This window comes from Ictalurus furcatus, chromosome 13, assembly GCF_023375685.1.
Source record: "Ictalurus furcatus strain D&B chromosome 13, Billie_1.0, whole genome shotgun sequence".
Lineage (NCBI taxonomy): Eukaryota > Metazoa > Chordata > Actinopteri > Siluriformes > Ictaluridae > Ictalurus > Ictalurus furcatus.
Genome location: NC_071267.1, coordinates 7,655,160 through 7,674,707, shown reverse-complemented (window position 1 = coordinate 7,674,707; position 19,548 = coordinate 7,655,160). Strand labels below are relative to the sequence as shown.

General features: G+C 39.0%; 1 protein-coding gene across 2 annotated transcripts in view; it reads right to left on the bottom strand.

Annotated features, from left to right (window-relative positions):
• Positions 1-19,548, bottom strand: part of prkg1b (protein kinase cGMP-dependent 1b) — a 256,193-nt gene that overhangs the window by 103,800 nt on the left and 132,845 nt on the right. The window lies entirely within an intron of this gene.

Genomic DNA, 19,548 nt, shown 5'->3' with positions numbered 1-19,548 from the left:
TATGCTCATTTTTAGATATATTACTTTCAGTATTTCTTTCTCCATCTTCAAACATTGCTTCTGTAATTGTTAAATCTGAATGCAAATTGTTGCCCAATAATCCTAAAAAGACAGACATGCAGTTACTCCAATGATCTTTTTTTGGTCAAAGTGTTTATAAATGCATTGTGTATGTACATTTTGCTTGGATTGGTAACGGTGTACAATATAAAGGAATTATAAAGTGGGGTTATGAATCATTTCTGTAGTTGGGTATATAGAGAAAAAGTAAACCATTACATGTGTTGAAAGATGTTGAGTGTTGGCTGCAACAGAGACATTAGACCAAGTTTTCACAGGCTTTCATCGACTTTCATTTTATTTATACTCTATCTGGTCTGATTAGTGAACTGTCAATATGGCGTAGTTAAAAAAAAAAAGGTTGATGATGAAAAATGAATTTCAAGATATTAGAATGAACAGAAAAGTATGCTTTTATTCTCCCTGTGTCAAAATCCAAATATATATTTTATATATCTATTCAGTGTCTATTCAGACAATAGTAATATATCTATTCAGTATATATCTATTCGGTGGTAGTCCAGCTAACTCACTACAAAACAAAATACAAACACTTCTAATTGTTGTATTAATGACCATGAACTAACCATTAATGTTTAAGCATTAAAAAGTAGCTATTGTCACCACTCAGTCATGTTAGTCCTTATCTGGACTGTCATAAGCTAGGAATTTTATGCAATGTTTTGTTGAATACCTGTGCTATAGAATATCCAGGTAAGATTATCCAGAGTCACAAGCGCAGAAAGTGGCAGCTTAAGAAAAGGGAGGAACTGACCATCTGAAGAAGGATTTACCTTTCAAATTCAAGGCAATAATTGTGCTCAGTGAATCAAATAACGACAGCCTTCTTCCTTCATGGTCCACACAGGCAATTTGCCTCTCCTCAATTTCAAACAGACATATCCAGCCTGGACATCAATCTTCAAGGTGAACATGACTCTGCCCAGAACTGATATTGTTTCAAAAGTTAGATAGTGATCACTGCACCATTTGGCCTTTGTCTTTTTTTTGGGGGGGGGGGGGGATTAGGGGATGACATGTCTAAAAAATGTCTAGCTCCACTTCGGTGACATGAGGACTGTGTGTGCCCCATAAATGACCAAGATTAATATCTTTTGTTCTCTCTGTTTGATATCCAGGTCAGATCAATAAAGAACCTCTCATTCTGAACTTCTCAGCCCTCTCCTTAACTGCTTCACCTAGACTGAGACACTCACTCTAAACAGAATTAAACATAGAAGTTATCACTCTTGATTTATCGGAGCTTCCTAGAGCACCAAACTCCAAACAGACATTCACTGATGAGGATGTCCAAGTGATTTACACAGTGGTAAATCATCTGATTTCAAGGATTCCATTTGTTATTTTTCAGTTCTGGATGTTCATATTGATATGTTTTGCTAGCAATTTTTACAAAAGAATCACTTGTTCCCCCCCAACACAGAACACACACTCCACTTTAAAAGGAACACCTGTGTGCCTGCTCATTCATACAATTATCCAATCAGCCAATCATGTAGCAACAACACAATGTATAAAATCATGCAGATACAGGTCAAGAGCTCCAGTTAATGTTCACATCACACTTCAGAATGGGAAAATGTGATTTCAGTGACTTTTACCAGGGAATGGTTGCTAAATGCTGATCTCCTGGGATTTTCACACACAAAGCCTCTAAAGTTACACAGAATTTTGTGAAAAACAAAAAAAATATTCTGTGAGTGGCAGTTCTGTGGGTGGAAATGCCTTGCTGATGAGAGAGGGCAGAGAAAAATGGTCAGACTTGTTTGAGCTGACAGGAAGGCTATGGCAACTCTTTACAATCGTGGTGAGCAGAAAGACATTTCACAATGTGCAACATGTTGAACCCTGAGGCGGATAGGATACAACAGCAGAACACCACATCGTGTTCCACTCCTGTCAACAAAGAACAGAAATCTGAGACTACATTGAGCACAGGATTACCAAAACTGGACAGATGAAGATTGGAAAAATATCAGACTCCATGGAACGGCGCTGCCTTGTGTCAACAGTCCAGGCTGGTGGAGGTGGTGTAATGATGTTGGGAATAATTTCTTGGCACACACTGGGCTCCTTCATACCAATTGAGCAGCATTTGAATGCCACAGTCTGTTTGAGTATTGCTGCTGACCATGTGCATCCCTTAATTGGCACAATTTTTACCCATCTTCTAATGGCTACTTACAGCATGAAATTGCACCATGTCACAAAGCAAAAGTTGTCTCATACTGGTTTCATGAACATGATGATGAGTTCAGTGTTCTTCAGTGACCTCCCCAGTCACCAGATCTGAATCCAATAGAACATGTTTGGGTAGAATGAGAGATTTGCATCATGAAAGTGCAGCTGAGAAATCTGGAGTAATTATGTGATGCAATGTCTCAAAGGAATGTATCTAACACCTAGTGGAATCCATGCCATGAAAAACTGAGGCTGTTCTGACAGCAAAGGGGTAATCCTAAACCAGTATTAGTATGATTTACCTAATAAAGTCCTAATAATGTGCTTTCTTTAATTTCTCTAATGATCATGAAAAATAATTCATAAAAATCACATGTTCAAATCAATTTGACCTGGGAGAACAGGGAGAAATATAAGTTGAATGGGCAAATCTGAAAATTGGCTGGATTGGATTTTCACATTGAGAAGTTTTATAGAATGTGATTATATCAGACCTAGAAATTGATCTTTTAAAAGTTGTTTTAGGTTTTCATGGGGACTTCCGGCTGAGCATGTAAGTGAGAAGGCACGAGTGGAGTGAGCTCCCGAGCATTTTATCATTTAATTGTGCTTTTCAGGCAACCTGAATCTTTTCTAAGGCATTTGGTGCGTTCATTTTCAATTACTCGGTCTACGACTATAACCAGAAAGGAATTATGGCTTCTGAAAGACTACGGAAATCTAAATCTTCACCGAGCACGACGAGTCATGGCAACAAGCTACCGCTGGATTTTGAAAATCTCCGCAACACTTTAATAGCGGAGCTAACATCTACCATCGCAGTACAGGTGAAAGCAGCTATTGACTCCGCTCTGGCCCCAGTTGTTGCGTCGTTTGAGAGTTTTAAATCGGGCATTGAATCACAAGGACGGCATATTGACGAGCTTGACCAGCACCTGAACGAGTACAGTGACCGCATTGTAGCACTGGAACAGACAGTGCTGAAGCTAACTTCGGCTAACAAACAACTCACCGAGAAAGTTGAGGATTTAGAGTCCCGCTTGCGGTGCTGCAATCTCCGGGTCATCGGTATTCCGGAACGAGAAGAAGGGAGCGATCCAGTAACATTTATGTCTAAATTTTTCCAGGATGTGCTCAGATCAGAAATCTTTCCGACTGCTCCATTGCTGGATAGAGCGCACCGTATTAGCCCCGTGCCCTCGGAGGAGCAGCGAGAGAATCAGAGGTCCAGAGTGATGATTGTGCGGTTTCATTACTTTCACGACAGAGAAAAAGTTGCTCGACGCGGGAATAGGAATCAACTTTTCCATCAGGGCCGTAAGGTCTTCATATTTCCTGACTTCAACTCCAGCATCGCTAAGAGGAGAGCGGCCTTCGCTGTGGTGAGAAACAGCTTGCGTGAGAGAAATGTGCGGTCTTCTCTCAGATACCCTGCTTGCCTTCGGATAGACCTCGGTGATGAGATGCTACAATTCGACTGTCCCCAAAAAGCGCAACGATGGTTTAATGAACGGTATCCTCCATCTTAATCTGTCTACATAACAGTTAACCGATTTATTAATACCTGTAATTGGACTGTAAAACTATGCGGGTGTGGACAACTATATCAGTTTCCATGTAAATCTACAGGTTGCCTGTGATACATAATGACTGTGTTTTGGTTTTTCTTGCTCGGGAGTGACTTCACACAACAAGAATAGGTACGGTTCACAAGTATCGGATGTTCCAGTGTTGTAGGGTTCTGCCTCCATTGCTTGGGAATGGAGAGAAGATAATTGATGGTCAGGGGGTGGTGTGTTGTGGGTCCCCCCCCCCCTTTCCTTATTGATATCAACCTCTCTGTACTCCATTCTGTACTAATCTAAATTGATGGAAAATACCCAAAGCTCATTCAGATTCCTAAGTTGGAATGTGAAAGGTCTGAATGGTCCCATTAAAAGATCCAAGGTTTTGACACATTTAAAACTACAAAAACCTGACGTTGCATTTCTTCAGGAAACTCATCTCCGTCTCAGGGATTGACGCAGACTCCAAGCTCGCTGGACATCGCATATGTTCCACTCCAATTTTGATTCCAGGTCCAGGGGAGTTTCTATTTTGATAAGTAAGACTGTGCCCTTTTCTTTTGATAACGTTATTTCTGATGTAAATGGTAGATATGTGATTGTGGAAAGGAAAATTTCACAAACGCCAGTAGTTTTGGTGAATGTATATGCCCCGAATTTTGATAGTGCTCCTTTTGCTCAGAATTTGTTATCAAAAATTCCTGCTTTGAACACACATCTCTTGATATTTGGGGGAGATTTATACTGTGTTATTGACCCGGTTTTGGACAAATCTAGCACTGTTGCAAAGGCTCCCTCTGCAATGGCAAAGGTGTTCTCTGAGTTTATGGTTCAGAATGGTTACATTGATCCGTGGAGGTATTTTAACCCCACAGTGAGAAAATATTCTTTTTTTTCCTCACGTACATAAATCTTTTTCTCGCATTGATTACTTTTTTATTAATAACTCTCTAATTTCTCGGGTTGTAAACTCTGAATATCTACCAATTGTTATTTCAGACCATGCTCCTCTAAGTCTTGACATTCTTCTACCTTCACATCGCACCTTTCGTCCACCATGGAGGCTTAATTCTCTACTTCTATCCGATTCAGCGTTTTGCAAGTATATTTCTACTCAATAGATGATTTTCTTCTTACTAATCAAACTGATTCAATCTCTTACTCTTTACTTTGGGAAACTTTAAAGGCCTTCTTAAGGGGACAGATAATCTCTTATTCTGCTCATGCCAATAAGCAACGCAAGGATAAGAAAAAGAGATATCGGATAATATTCGAGCCATTGATGACCAATATGCTCTCAACCCGACCCCTGAGCTGCATAAACAAAGGCTCAATTTGCAGGCGGAGTTCGAGTTGTTATCAACAGGTGAGGCGGAGAGGCTGTTGTTACATACGAGTGGCAATTATTATGAATATGGAGATAAGGTTGGTCGGTTGTTGGCTCACCAACTGCGTAGCTGAGTGGCCTCGCGCTCTATCACTCAGATTATGCAGTCCAGTGGTGCATTAACCTCGGATCCTGTAGAAATTAATTCAACTTTTAAAAGTTTTTACTCCTCTTTATACACAGCTGGATCTCCTGACAATTAAGGTAACATGGACCATTTTCTTGGAAATATTGATTTTCCCGGAGTTGACCCTCTATTGGCATCTGAGCTTGACAGCCCCATCACCTTAGATGAGATCACTAACTCAATCAATTCATTGCAATCTAAGAAATCACCTGGCCCGGACGGGTTTCCTGCCGAATTTTATAAGAAATTTCATGTTGTATTGGCCCCATTACTTCTGGCTGTATTCGAGGAATCCTTAGAACTAGGGATGCTGCCACAAACATTGAGACAAGTGTCTATAACTCTATTGCTCAAAGATGGGAAGGACCCAACATTATGTAATTCGTACAGATCTATTAGCCTCCTCAATGTTGATGTCAAGATTTTAGCCAAACTTTTGGCCTCTCGTTTAGAGGGGGTTCTCCCTAGCATTATTTCAGAGGAGCAAACCGGGTTTATAAAAGGACGGCATTCCTTTTCTAATATTCGTACTCTACTTAGTATTTTGTATTCAAAACAAAACAGCGCCTCATCTGAAGTGGTCATCTCTTTGGACGCAGAAAAGGCATTTGATAGGATCGAATGGGAATATCTTTTTGCGGTGCTAAGGAGGTTTGGCTTTGGGGATGGACTGATATCATGGATCCGTTTATTATATGTGGAACCGCAGGGTTCCATATATACCAACAATGCTAAATCTGACTATTTTACTCTGTCATGGGGTACGCGCCAGGGATGTCCTCTGTCTCCCTTACTTTTGCCATAGCAATTGAGCCTCTCTCGATGGCGCTTAGAACTCTTCCGGTATTTCAGGGTATAATCCGCAAAGGAATTGAACATAAACTAGCCCTATATGCTGACGACTTACTACTTTATGTTACAGATCCGATTGCATCTAGTCCTGAGATAATAAGCACATTAAATGACTTTGGGAAATTTTCCGGGTATAAACTGAACCTACAGAAGAGTGAATGCTTACCCATAAACCAATCTGGCCAAAAAATAAAACAGACTGAAATACCTTTTCATTTGGAGGACTCAAAATTCAAATATCTCAATGTCACCCGTTCACTCAATGTCAATATCACCCATTCTTATTCTGCTTTAATGGCGGCGAATTTTACACCCTTAATTTCATACATTAAGTCAGCCTTCCAGAGATGGGCAGCTCTACCATTATCCCCTCTTGGTAGAATAAACACAGTAAAAATGAACAGTCTTCCAAAATTCCTCTACCTTTTCCAGTCCATCCCTTTGTTTTTACCAAAATCTTTCTTCAAGAATATAGACCAATTAATCTCCTCTTTTGTATGGGTAGGGAAAACTCCCAGGGTTTCCAAATTTTCACTTCAGAGGAGTCGACTAAGTGGTGGCCTCTCCTTGCCCAATTTCATGTATTATTATTGGGCGGCTAATATTCAGAAGATGGTGCTCTGGGTGCAGGCCCCCTCTCTTCCATGGTGCCACTTAGAAGCGAAGTCTTGTACTTCAACCTCCCTCCCTGCTATGGTGTTCTCCTCCCTTCCTATAGCCCTTTCACAATACACGGATAATCCAATAGTATGTACCTCTCTAAAAATTTTCTATCAGTTTCACCGTCATTTTAAATCCATCTCGGCCTCAACCATGGCACCTATATGTAATAGTCACCTCTTTCTCCCCTCCTTTATAGATTCCACATTCTCTTTGTGGGAAAAGAAGGGTCTGAAACACTTTGAGGATCTTTTCATTAATAATGTGTTTGCAAACTTTTCTGAATTATCCTCGTCATTCAGCCTGCCTCCGTCTCACCTATTCCGTTTTTTTCAAGTTAGGCATTGTGTCTCCTCCCTATTCGCTGGTTTTCCCTCCTTACCTACAAATTCTGCATGGGAAGAGGTGTTCAAGCTAAATCCTCACAAGGGTGGCATTATCTCACGGATATATGCAACGATCTGGTCACAGGACGATTCTTACAATATCAAAACCATTAGTGTTTGGGAAGAGGAATTGGGCCTGGAGCTTGAGGATGATTACTGGGGCAGAGTGTTAGATAATATACGTACCACCACGTCCTGTGCTAGACTTAGTTTCATACAATTTAAAGTGGTCCATAGAGCTCACCTCTCTAGGAGTAAACTATCCCAATGTTCCTGACATGTGTGAAAAATGCAAACTTTCGCCCTGTAACCTCAGTCATATGTTTGTACTCTGTCCCAAATTGCAGAACTTTTGGAACTCTTTCTTCAAAACTATGTCCGACGTTCTTAAAATCAAATTAGGTGTCTGTCCTTTAATTGCCATCTTTGGTGTTCCATCTCAGCGTCAACCTCTGAACGATAAAGAAGCTAGTGTTGTGGTCTTTGCATCGTTACTTGCTCGGCGCAGAATACTGTTGTCTTGGACCTCTCCACAACCCCCCTCTATATCAGTCTGGCTTAAAGATTTAATCTTCTTTTTAAAACTTGAAAAAATCAAGTACAACATCAGAGGCAGGGGTGGCTCATTTTTGGGAAAATGGGCACAATTTATTACCTACTTCTATGATGTACGCACCCAGGTGGTGGATTGAGGAGAGGTAGACTGTAATTCCTGATCATCTTACCCCTTTTTTTTTTGTTTGTTTTTTTGTTTTGGGTTTTTATGTTTGTTAGTTTTTTTTTGTTTGTTAGTTTTTTTTTGTTTTTGTTTGTTTGTTTGTTTGTTTGTTTTTTCTCTGGTTGTTTGTTTATTGTTTTTTGTTTCCCCCTTTCTTTTGGTTTTGGTTGTGGTTGTTGGGTGGGGTGTTATGTAAAATGTAAATTTTCAATAAAAATTCTATGATCAAAAAAAAAAAGTTGTTTTAATGGAGTGGTGAAATAACCCAAAATAAAGGATTACAGGTGTATACAACCTAGCACACAGCCTACCTATAAAATAAATTCCTATCAGTGAGAATCTAGTTGGTGTCTAGTCTAAAGCCGTTTTAAAATATTTATATCACTCAATAATCCAAGGCAAAGAGCAACAAAAGAGCACCAAATAGCATCTGATTTAACAAAAATGAGATGAGATGAGATGAAAGAAGCTTTCATTATTTACTTACTTTGCCTTATTTAAACATTAAAAAGAAGAATACTGACTTCAGAGTTAATTATAAGACTATGCTGTTAACTTTTGATAACTTTCTGTTTAATGTTTATCAAGTGTCAGATATGATCAGATTAAAAACTGATCTGCATACTTGTTTAAAAATCATAAGACAAAATGTGGTTCGTTTATTTGTTTAAAAAAAGTTTCATATGAGTTCAGTGAAGACCATGGGACCAATAATGGTCAATTAAGTCAGTTTTATAATCATGGATAACCATATCAAAAGCTTGATTCTACTGTATGCTCATTTAACTATTTTTTTCTTTGTTTTAGATCACTGTCCTGCTGGAAGATCCAACTATGTCCTAGTTGCAGCTTCTTTGCAGAGGCAGGCAGATTTTTATTTAACATTTTAATGGAGTTCATGATGCCATGTATACTAAAAATTATCCCAGGGACTTTAGAGAAAAAACTGCTCCATCATCACAGATCCTCCACCATACTTATAGTGCCCTCCACTAATCTTGGCACCCTTGCTAAATATGAGCAAAGGCGGCTGGGAAAAATTGTTCTTTTGATATTTTGTTAAAAAATTTCACAAAAATACTCTGCTCTTATGGATATCAAACAATTGCAAACACAACACATGTTTATGAAAAAAAAAAATCATCGTTAAATATAGGTGTGCCACAATTATTGGCAGCCCTATATGAAATATATTTGAAGTATATTCCCATTGATATTTTACAGTTTTTAGTATACCTGCATGACTAGGAAGAGGAAATTGTTCAACCATTACTTCCTGTTTCACAAGGGTATAAATATTAGGTAACACATAGGCCAAATTCCCTTAATCATTCATAAGAATGTGTAAGACCAAGGAATATAGCTGTCATGTGTGGCAAAAGGTTGGTGAGCTTCACAAAAGTGGTGGTTCTTTAATGTTTTGGTGCTGTTTTTCTGCTAGAGGACCTGGACATTTTGTTAGGACACATGGCGTCATGGACTCTATCAAATATCAACGGATATTAAAGGAAAACCTGACTGCCTCTGCCAGAAAGTTTAAAATGGGCCATGGCTGGATCTTCCAGCAGGACAATGATCCAAAACATACTTAAAAATGAACACGACAAAGGTTTACTGACCACAAAATCAAGGTCCTGCTACGGCTAGCCCAGTCTCCTGTCTTGAAACCCATAGAAAACCTGTGGGGTGAATTGAAGAGGAGAGTCCACCAGTGTGGACCTTGAAATTTGGCAGATCTGGAGAGATTCTGTATGGAGCAATGGTCTCAGATCCCTTGGCATGTATCCTCCAACCTCATCAGGCATTATAGGAGAAGAGTCTGTTTTCTTGGCAAAGGGAGGTAGAACAAAGTATTGACTAAAGGGGTGCCAATAATTATTGCACACCTATATTTAACAAATATATTTTTGGGGGATAAACCTGTGTTTTGTTTGCAATTGTTTGATATCCATGAGAGCAGAGTATTTTTGTGTATGTTTTGAACAAATGAACAAAAGGTTAAACAATAAAGGCAATTTTTCACTGCCTTCTTTGCTCATAATTACCAAGGGTGCCAATATTAGTGAAGGGCACTGTAATAGTTGAGATTAGTTTCTTTTCTGTATAACCATCCTTCTTTTTATGCCAAACCCACCTTGAGTGTTTGTTGCCATAAAATGCTATTTTTGTCTCATCTGTCCATAGAAACTGGTTCCAGTCAAAGTTCCAGTAGTGTCCAGTGAACTTCAGGCAGTTTGAAAATGGGGGAAAGGTTATTGTTGTTATTGGCATGGAGGTGGCCTCTAATTGTAGAATTTTAGACTTGTAGAATTGTGACCTCAAAATGCATGTTGTGCACATCAACTATCTTGATCATTTATACACTTGAATCCTCTTCTAGGAAGGTTTATTATAGCTCTGGTTGTTTTAAACTTCTAATTAATTAAACTTCAATAATAATTTTATTGCCCAACACTTCCATGTAGCTATTTTTATAGCCATTGCTGATTTATGAAGGTCAACACACTTTTGTCTCATTTCATTTGTGCAATCTCTAATCTTCCCATTCCTATTCTTCTTGCTGAAGAATGATTAAGGGAAATTGGCCTCTGTATCACATCATATTTATACTCCAATGTAACAGGAAGGCATACAGTAAGGTGAACTTCAGTGAAATATAAATGAGAACATGCTTCAGGTACAGATCATAAGAATTTATAGGGGTGCCATTTGTTTTTGTTAAAATAGATAATTTTATGTGTTTTTTGTATAGATTTACTTGATATAAAATATTACATTTCTCTCACATTTTCAGTGTGAGATTAAGACTTTTTCCACAGCCTTTTTTCTTTACCAAGTGTGAAAATAATTATTTAGCTGTTATACTATATATTCTCAGTATGCAAAGTAGTACAGTGCTGTGATTTCTTCTGTTTTTGTGTATCTCATAGTAAACAGTTTTTGATCTTCAAACAAAATACAACATAAAACAAAGGCAACCTGAGTAAACACACAATATGTTTTTTATTTACATTTTTTTTTATTGAAGCAAAAAAAGTTATCCAACACTTATCACAAATGTGAAAAACTAATTGCCTCCTTAAACTTAAAATCTGGTTGTGATTACCAGCAATAACTGCAACCGAATGATTCCAATAACTGGTAATCAGTCTTTCACTTAGTTCTTGGACTAAGATTTACTATTATACTCTGGATCATCGTCTTGCTGCATAATCCAGTTACGCTTGAGTTTCAATTTACAAACTGAAAACCAGACATTCTTCCTTTAGGATTTTCTGGTGGAGAGCAGAATTCATAATTCCGTCAATTATTGCAAGATGCCCAGGCCCTGGAGCAGCAAAGCATCCCCACACCATTACACTGCCAACACTATGCTTGACCATAGGTATGGCCTTTATGTTCTTTTTGTGGAATTCTTTGATTGGTTTATGCCAGATGTAACAGGACCCCTGTGTTCCAAACAGTTCCACTTTCGACTCATCAGTCCACAAATCATTCTCCCAAAAGGTTTGAGCGTCTCTTTTGTGACTTCCTGGATGAGTAGTTGTTGTGCTCTTGGAGGAATGTTGGAAGGTTGGCCACACCTGGTTAGGTTCACTACTGTGTTGACTTTTAAGGTTTGGAGATAATGACTCTCACTGTGGTCTTTTGCCTCCGAGGAGACATCACACTGCCCACTGTGGTTTGCACTCACTCCTCCTGAGCCAAAAAAAAAGGGTCAAGGCTAGACGTCATAGTACACACATGGCCAAGTTCACGTCTTTACACCTTTCCCCTGATCGCCCTGTTCTCACAGGCTAGTAGCACCGAATTGGCCAGCTTGAATTTGGTTCTCGGAGATAATATCTCTGCTGGACGGCACTCCCTGGGAGATTCATGTTTGCAGGGATCTATTGTCTCAAGTCAGAGGGTTGATTTATGTAGACTAGAAAACATTGTTGGCATTAAGGGAACGGCCCTCTCCTGGCTCAGGTCTTATTTTACCAATCGCTATCAGTTCGTAGATGTAAATGGCGACTACTCCATGCATACCGAGGTTAAATTTGGTGTTCCACAAGGTTCTGTTTTAGGTCCCCTGCTTTTTACTTTTTATATGCTACCTCTAGGTCAAATTACTCGTAAACATGAATTAGCTTCCACTATTATACTGATGATACACAGCTGTATGTTTCAGCAAAGCCAGATGACAGACAGCAGCTTAATAAAGTTGAGGAATGTGTTTAAGGACATTAGACGGTAGATGCTTATTAACTTCCTCTTACTTAATTATGACAAAACATAAGTACTTGTACTAGGACCACATGTAGCTAGAAGTAAGTTTTCTGATCACATAGTTACTCTGGTCTTTCTGTTTTGTCATGTGCAGCAGTAAAAGACCTTGGTGTGATTATTGACTCGTCTTTCATTTGATGTTCATGTAGATAATATTACTCGGATAGCCTTCTTTCATCTAAAAAATATTACTAAGATAAGAAATATAATGTCACTACATGATGCAGAAATATTAGTTCATGCTCTCCTCACCTCTAGACTAGATTATTGTAATGCTTTACTGTCTGGTAGTTCCAGTAGGTGCATAAAGACGCTCCAGATTAGTTAGTCCAGAATGCAGCTGCTAGAGTCCTCACTAGAACCAGAAGATAGGACCACATCACCCCAATCTTATCCACACTGCATTGGCTCCCAGTGAAGTCCCGCATTAATTATAAAATACTACTATTTACCTATAAAGCACTAAACGGTCTCATGCCACAGTATCTAAGCAAACTTTTGGTTTTCTATGATCCGCCATGCCTACTTAGATAAAAAGGTGCAGGCGGTATTTGTCGGTACCTAGAATAGCGAAGGCTACAGCAGGGGGAAGAGCTTTCTCTTACAAAGCCCCACAGTTATGGAACAGTCTTCCTATTTGTGTTCAGGACCCAGACACAGTCTCAGTGTTTAAGTCTAGGCTGAAAACGTATTTGTTTACTCAAGCTTACCATGAGTAGACATTCTTTTACACAAAGCACAGTTTTACCTAACAATCTCTCCCTCTCTTTACCTCCCTCTCCCTCCCGCCTTCTGTCGAGCCACACATGATCTCTGGATGGAGCTCTCATCAACTCCAATTCCACATGGACATTCTCGCTGCAGTTGCTGGGAGTACAGTTGCTACTATGGCACTGGGACTGCAATTACCACATGCAGTTTTGCACTCGGGTCTTATCGGTATAAAGATAAGTTTGAGTAACTGTTGTTTGAGTAACTGTTTGAATTATGGTGTATTGTGGGTAATTTTATTTTTTACAATAATTTTTGCTAATTTTTATGAACGGTCAATTATTCTTGTGGGCACTGTATTTGGATGTTGCCTAAAGGCAGAGAGGAGAAAATAATGTGTATAATCTGAATTGTTTTAGGTATCTGTCCTAAGTTTTGTACACATATTGCCAGGGGGAATGTAAACCAGTAAATCTCACAACATTAAGCTTGATGTGGAAGGATTGCAAGAAGAAAGCCTTTTCTCAGAAAGGTCTATCTGGAGTGCTGTATAACATTTGAACAAAGACACCTGAAGCCACAAACTAGCAGAAAGGTTTGTTGCCACATGAAACCAAAACAGAACTTTTTTTTTTTGCATGAATGCCAACAGAGTCCAACACCAGAACAACACCATCCCAACTGTGAAGCATGGTGGTGGAAGCATAATTTTGTGGGGATGTTTCTCTCCTGCAGAGACTGAGGGAGAGATGGATAGAGCCAAGTACTTGATGTCGGGGAAAGAACCTGATGAAATCTGCAAAACATCTGAAAATGGGTCAAAAATTCATATTCCAATAGGACAGTGATCCCAACATCAGACCAAAGCTACCATGGAGAGCTATGAACAAGGTGGATGTTCTGAAGTAGCCTAGTCCCAGCCTTGACCTAAATCCAATTGAAAATATATAGAATAACTTGAAGGTTGCTGTCTATCAATGAAAACCAACTAACATCTACCAGCTCCCAACTCCAAATCCTGGGTGCTAACCTTGTGAAGAGCTACTCAAAAAAACTGTGAGCTGTAGTTTCATTTCTGTCAGTGAAATGCTCTCATGTGTCATGCTTTGTTCTTTGGATGAGGGAAAACAAGTCCAATATAAATCCACATACACACTGAAGCCCACCACACAATGCACATCATGCTCCTCGCACAACTGCTGGCGGGGTGCTGAACTGACAGCGCCATTTCAGCATCCCGGTTGTTTTGGACAGCAAGAGTGCACGTGGCTGTGAGGTGGGGCGGCAGAAACCCATACGGCTGGTAGCGGATGACTGGCGTTCCCCAACTGTGCAGCACCTTTCGCCAGCTCCCGTGACCTCCTCCAGGCTTCCTGGGTCTCACCTTATGGCCACTACAGCCCATTCGCTGTGCCTCGCTCCGGGAACACCGTGATCCACGTGCCTACACTCAACCCCCCCACGCACACACACATATTTACACACACACTATCCACCCATTTCCGGTTTTCCCTACCCTTGGGTGCACACTAGGGCAGATTAACGCGGCAGTTGCATACATAAAGCACACATATCCACTCTATTACCGCATCCTTCCCCCATCCCCAGTCGCTCCGGTAACTGGACCGTCTTAACTGCTGTATGTTTGTGGGGGACTTGGGAATATAAAACCCAAGTTAATTTCTGTATAAAGTATAAAAGTGATATATATATATATATATATATGTAATATATATATGTAATGTTATATAACGAATATATGTATGTATATATGATGATTGGGTATATATGTTAAGCCTAGAATGGCCCCTATTGTTTTCTTTAGTTTCCCTTATTATTCTTCTTCGTCGGCCATGAAAGTCTATGATTGCCCATAGAACCATATAGTAAAAAAATTGTGAAATTTTGTACACCGATAGAGGACACTCTGAATCACAGCCAGTTTGACGTCTCTACCTCAAAAGCTCTAGCGCCACCAGTAGGTCAAATTTTCACTCAAGTTTAAGCTAATAATATTTGAACCGTAAGGGCTATAAACAAAATTCCTTTTTCCTCTGATTCCTTGGCTCATGCCGAGTTGAGTGCATACTATGGTTTCAATGTCCGCCTGAGTACATTTTCCGCCATTTTAAATATTCTTGAATATTGAACTCCTCTTAGACTCTTTGTCCGATTTTCACCTAAATCGAAACACATCATCTTCAGACCATGCTGACAAAAAGTTATGGAATTCACGTCGATTAGTCCAATTTTTTTTATTTAGATTTTTGAATAACGCATTAGATGGTGAGCACGCCAAAATGGACATGAGGGTATATCTCGATAATGCTTTAGCGTATTCATACCAAACTTATTATTTGTCATAGCCATCATAACTTGAGAGTGCCTGCTCAGTTGCGGAACAGCACCACCTAGTGGTCAAGAGATATGAAAAAAGCACATTTTTGCTTATAACTTCTGAACAATTTGTCATAAAATCATTAACTTTGTCTCATTAGATTCCATGGTGTATACCACATCCAAAGATATGAGAAATTCCTATGTCAGCCATTTTAAATTTTGGCATAAAATGCTGTATTTTACTTACAACTTGGCATATCGTTACAAAATACGTGTTTGGGATGATGCTCTGAAGTGACTTAAAAAGTTTCAGGACAGCGCCACTTTGTGGTCAAAAATAATAATGCTATTTCTAAAAATGCTAATAGCTACTGACTCCTTTTACCTACTGTCATGAGACAGGTCTTGATAGATTCCGCGATTCACTTTTGAACAGGATGATCAGTGTCACTTGTTATTATTTCATAAATTTTTAGAAATTCAGCTATTATCTTGTGGACTATATGTACACATCTGTTATATGAAATAGCTTATTCAGGACAGAACTAAATAAAAAACAACATAGGATTTTTATGAATCCTCTTATATTGTTAACAGCATTAAGATTTAGCAGATTCTACACGTGGTTTGCAAACTTATAGGCACAAATGTATGTATATATAGCTTGCTGCACACCTTAATAATACTCTGCAATCTATTTTAGTTTTTGAAATTTAGTGACCCGAACCAACTAATAAAAGAAATCATGAGGACAGATTGAATAATACAAGAGTAAAACATTTTCATAAAAGCATTATCAACATTAAAACTTTAAAGCTTGCAATAAAATTACATGCGCTGGTGGGCTTATCTGCATACAGCATCCACCTGAGACTGAAAGGTCAATTTATCATCAATTTCAATGCCAAGATATTTATATTGTCACACAACCTCAATCGCCTGGTCATTGATCACAACATGGGAGATGACCATGGGTTCTTCCTAAAATCTACTGTCAATTCTTTAGTTTTAGCACATTAATGTCCAAAATAGATGACTTGCACCAGTCAGTGAATCCTGCCATTACAGGACCATGCTCAATATCATCACTGCTGAGGAAAGACATGATTACTGAATCGTCAGCAGATTTAATGATATGACACCTCACATATTGGCTGTGGCACTCATTAGTGTACAGCGCAAATAAAAGAGGTGAAAGGACACACCCCTGGGGCAATCTAGTGGAGGAAAAAACAACATCTGATAGGACACCGTTAACCTTCACACATTGTGACCTTTCGGTTAAGAAGCCCACCGGCCAACAACTCAAGCCAGGATCAACATTGTGGATACTTCCTTGCCTCCCTGCTAAAATATGAGGCTGGATACAATTAAAAGCTGAGAACAAATCTATAAAAACTAATCTTACAAAAGTCTTTGCACCCTCAAGGTGTGACAGAATCATGTTTAATAGGGTGCCAGTCGCATCATCCACATCTCTACCTGGTCTATAGGCAAAATGGAATGGGTCCAAGTTTGGGTGCACTGTATTCATAAGCGTGTCCTTCTTCTCAAATTATTACATAAACAAGGAGGTAAGTGCTACAGGCCTGTAATCATTTAATGACTTTGAAACATTAGTTTTTGACACAGGTACAATGATCGAATATTTCCAGAGGCAAGGGTATGGAGGTTGAGTGACAATTTAAAGATAAAACAAAATATCTGTTAATTGTTCAGCACAATTTTTTAAGAATGCAACCTCCAATGCCATCACGGCCTGGACTCTTCCTTTCCTTTACACCACGAAAAAGTTTCAAAACCTCACCCCTTTCAGCATATACATTATTGTGCCCAGTAACAAAATTTTTAAATGCTTACTAAAATTATGAGAATTAAAATTATTGTAAAACATGTTCAGTTCATTAGAAAAATCAAGGTCCCACTTGCCATCAAGGGAAATTTCACTTTTCTTAGACTGCATTTCCATCATCGACTTCACCCCCTCCCATGCAGGGCGTGAGTTACCAGTACTGAGCATGTACACAACTTTATCCTTGTAGTTACGCTTAGCAAGCTTAAGTTCTTTATTAACTTGTTTCTGTAATTCCCTGAACAAAGCCCCATTCCCTTCATTAAAACTATAATTTCTCTGAATAATAATGGTTCTGACAGATTTGGAAACCCATAGTTTATTATTTGGGTAGATAAAGATTGTTTTCCTGGGGATAACCAAATCCTCAAAAACATGATATATGTCTCTTTGAGTTCATCTAGATCAACGTAGGCATTTTTAAACACATCCCAGTTTGTGCTGCCGACATTTAATAGAATCCTCTGACCACACTGGAACTAATAATCATTCTGACTTGCTCTTCTTCAGGACCAATTTATAGGACGGAACCAAGTACACAGCATTGTGGTCAAATACACAGCATTGTGGACATGCCAAGTGGAGCTCTACTAAATGATTTATATGCACCTTTGATATAAAAATAACAGAGGTCCAGGCATTTTGTAAGTCGTGTGGGACAAGTCACATACTGGTAAAAATTACACAAGGACTTTCCCAGTTTACAGTGATTAAAATCACACATCTGACGCAATCCCTTGAAGACTTTGAACTGTTCTAACAACAGCCTGAGTTGCCATGTCAATATTAGCCTTTGGGTGAATATAAACAAGCGTAACAAACAACTGTGGAAACTCCCTTGGTAAATAAAAGGGTCATAGACAAATTGAAGTCATCTCAAATTGAGATGAGTCATTGTAGCTTTCATCACTTGCAGGTCAGTTAAACAATAAGTTAGTATCTTAAGTTAGTAACGCTAAAAACAAAAACCACCATACACTATGTTACACACTGTTGCTGCTGCTGCATGTCACCATTACCAGCACCATCTTGGTTTCCTTTATCCATCCCTTTCATACTAATCCTATGGCTTTGGCCTATAGTGCATACAGAGCATGACACCAGACAATTAATAAAAACAGTCCACCAAACTGTCGACACACACATCACAGCTATAATGAATTTCAACTCCCAAATGACGAATATGGTTACTATCACAATCATTCAATTCAATTTAATTTTATTTGTATAGCGTTTTTAACAATGGGCATTGTCTCAAAGCAGCTTTACAGAAACATATAAACACAGAATACAGATTTTAAATGTGTGAATTTATCCCTAATGAGCAAGCCGGTGGCGACGGTTGCAAGGAAAAACTCCCTAAGATGATATGAGGAAGAAACCTTGAGAAGAACCAGACTCAGAAGGGAACCCATCCTCATCTAGGTAAAAACGGATAGTGTGAAAGTAAATGGAAGTTCATTATGGTTTTTATATGAAGGCTGTTTTGTTGAACTGATCCACTGTTCACTAAAGGAGACTTGAGTGCAAAATTGTATGTGGTAATCGCAGTCCTAAGGCCATAGCAGCAACCATAGTTCCAGCACCATAACGCTACTGTTCATGTGAAAATAATGTGGCTGGCAGATGCTTGCCACCATCTCAAGAATCAATCCAGGCTAATAAATGCTCAGCACTCATCATAAAACAGGAATATAATCTCAGATCTGTCATCAAACAGTTATCGCCCTTCTGCTGGAATGCTCAAGTGACTGGAACACAAGTCACTTCACTTCAATCACAGCTATTTATGGCACACTGAAGAACAACAGGTAAGGCAACACAGACAGCGATCAGTCAACTCAAATTAAGTCTTATCCTGTGATCGACTGGAGTATCTTAATGTTATTCATGGCAAAGTAAAACAAATTAACGAAAGCACAAAGATTGCTTTCCCATCATTTGAATTAGACGGGATGTGAGATAGAAAGGTGAGAATTTTTCAGCCTGGCTGTCATCTTTGCTGTTTGATCAACTACATATCCAAGTCATGATATTTCACAAATCAAATGATACAGGGTAGAGGGAAAACATGAGTCAGACTTTGCAGGGGTGATGAATTTATCAAGTTTTTAATCCTGGAAGTGGCGACTGTCAGGAAGAGATACAAGTGTCAAGATAGCTGGACGATGTCAAGACCCCAGTGACTGATAGTTCGGACCTGTCAATGTTGTGAACTTGCTACAAAGCTACAAAGCTGTTCTGCTGAAGAAAGAAAAAATATCAACAGAAACTGAAAAAATAATCATCTCAGGTTTTAGTGCTCCCCGCAGTTGATTGGTCAGAAGCTGTTGATTCTTTTATTTCTCTAACAACAACTCTGACCGTCATACATTCAAATCACAGGACTGTATAACTGCACTCATAATGTTATCGT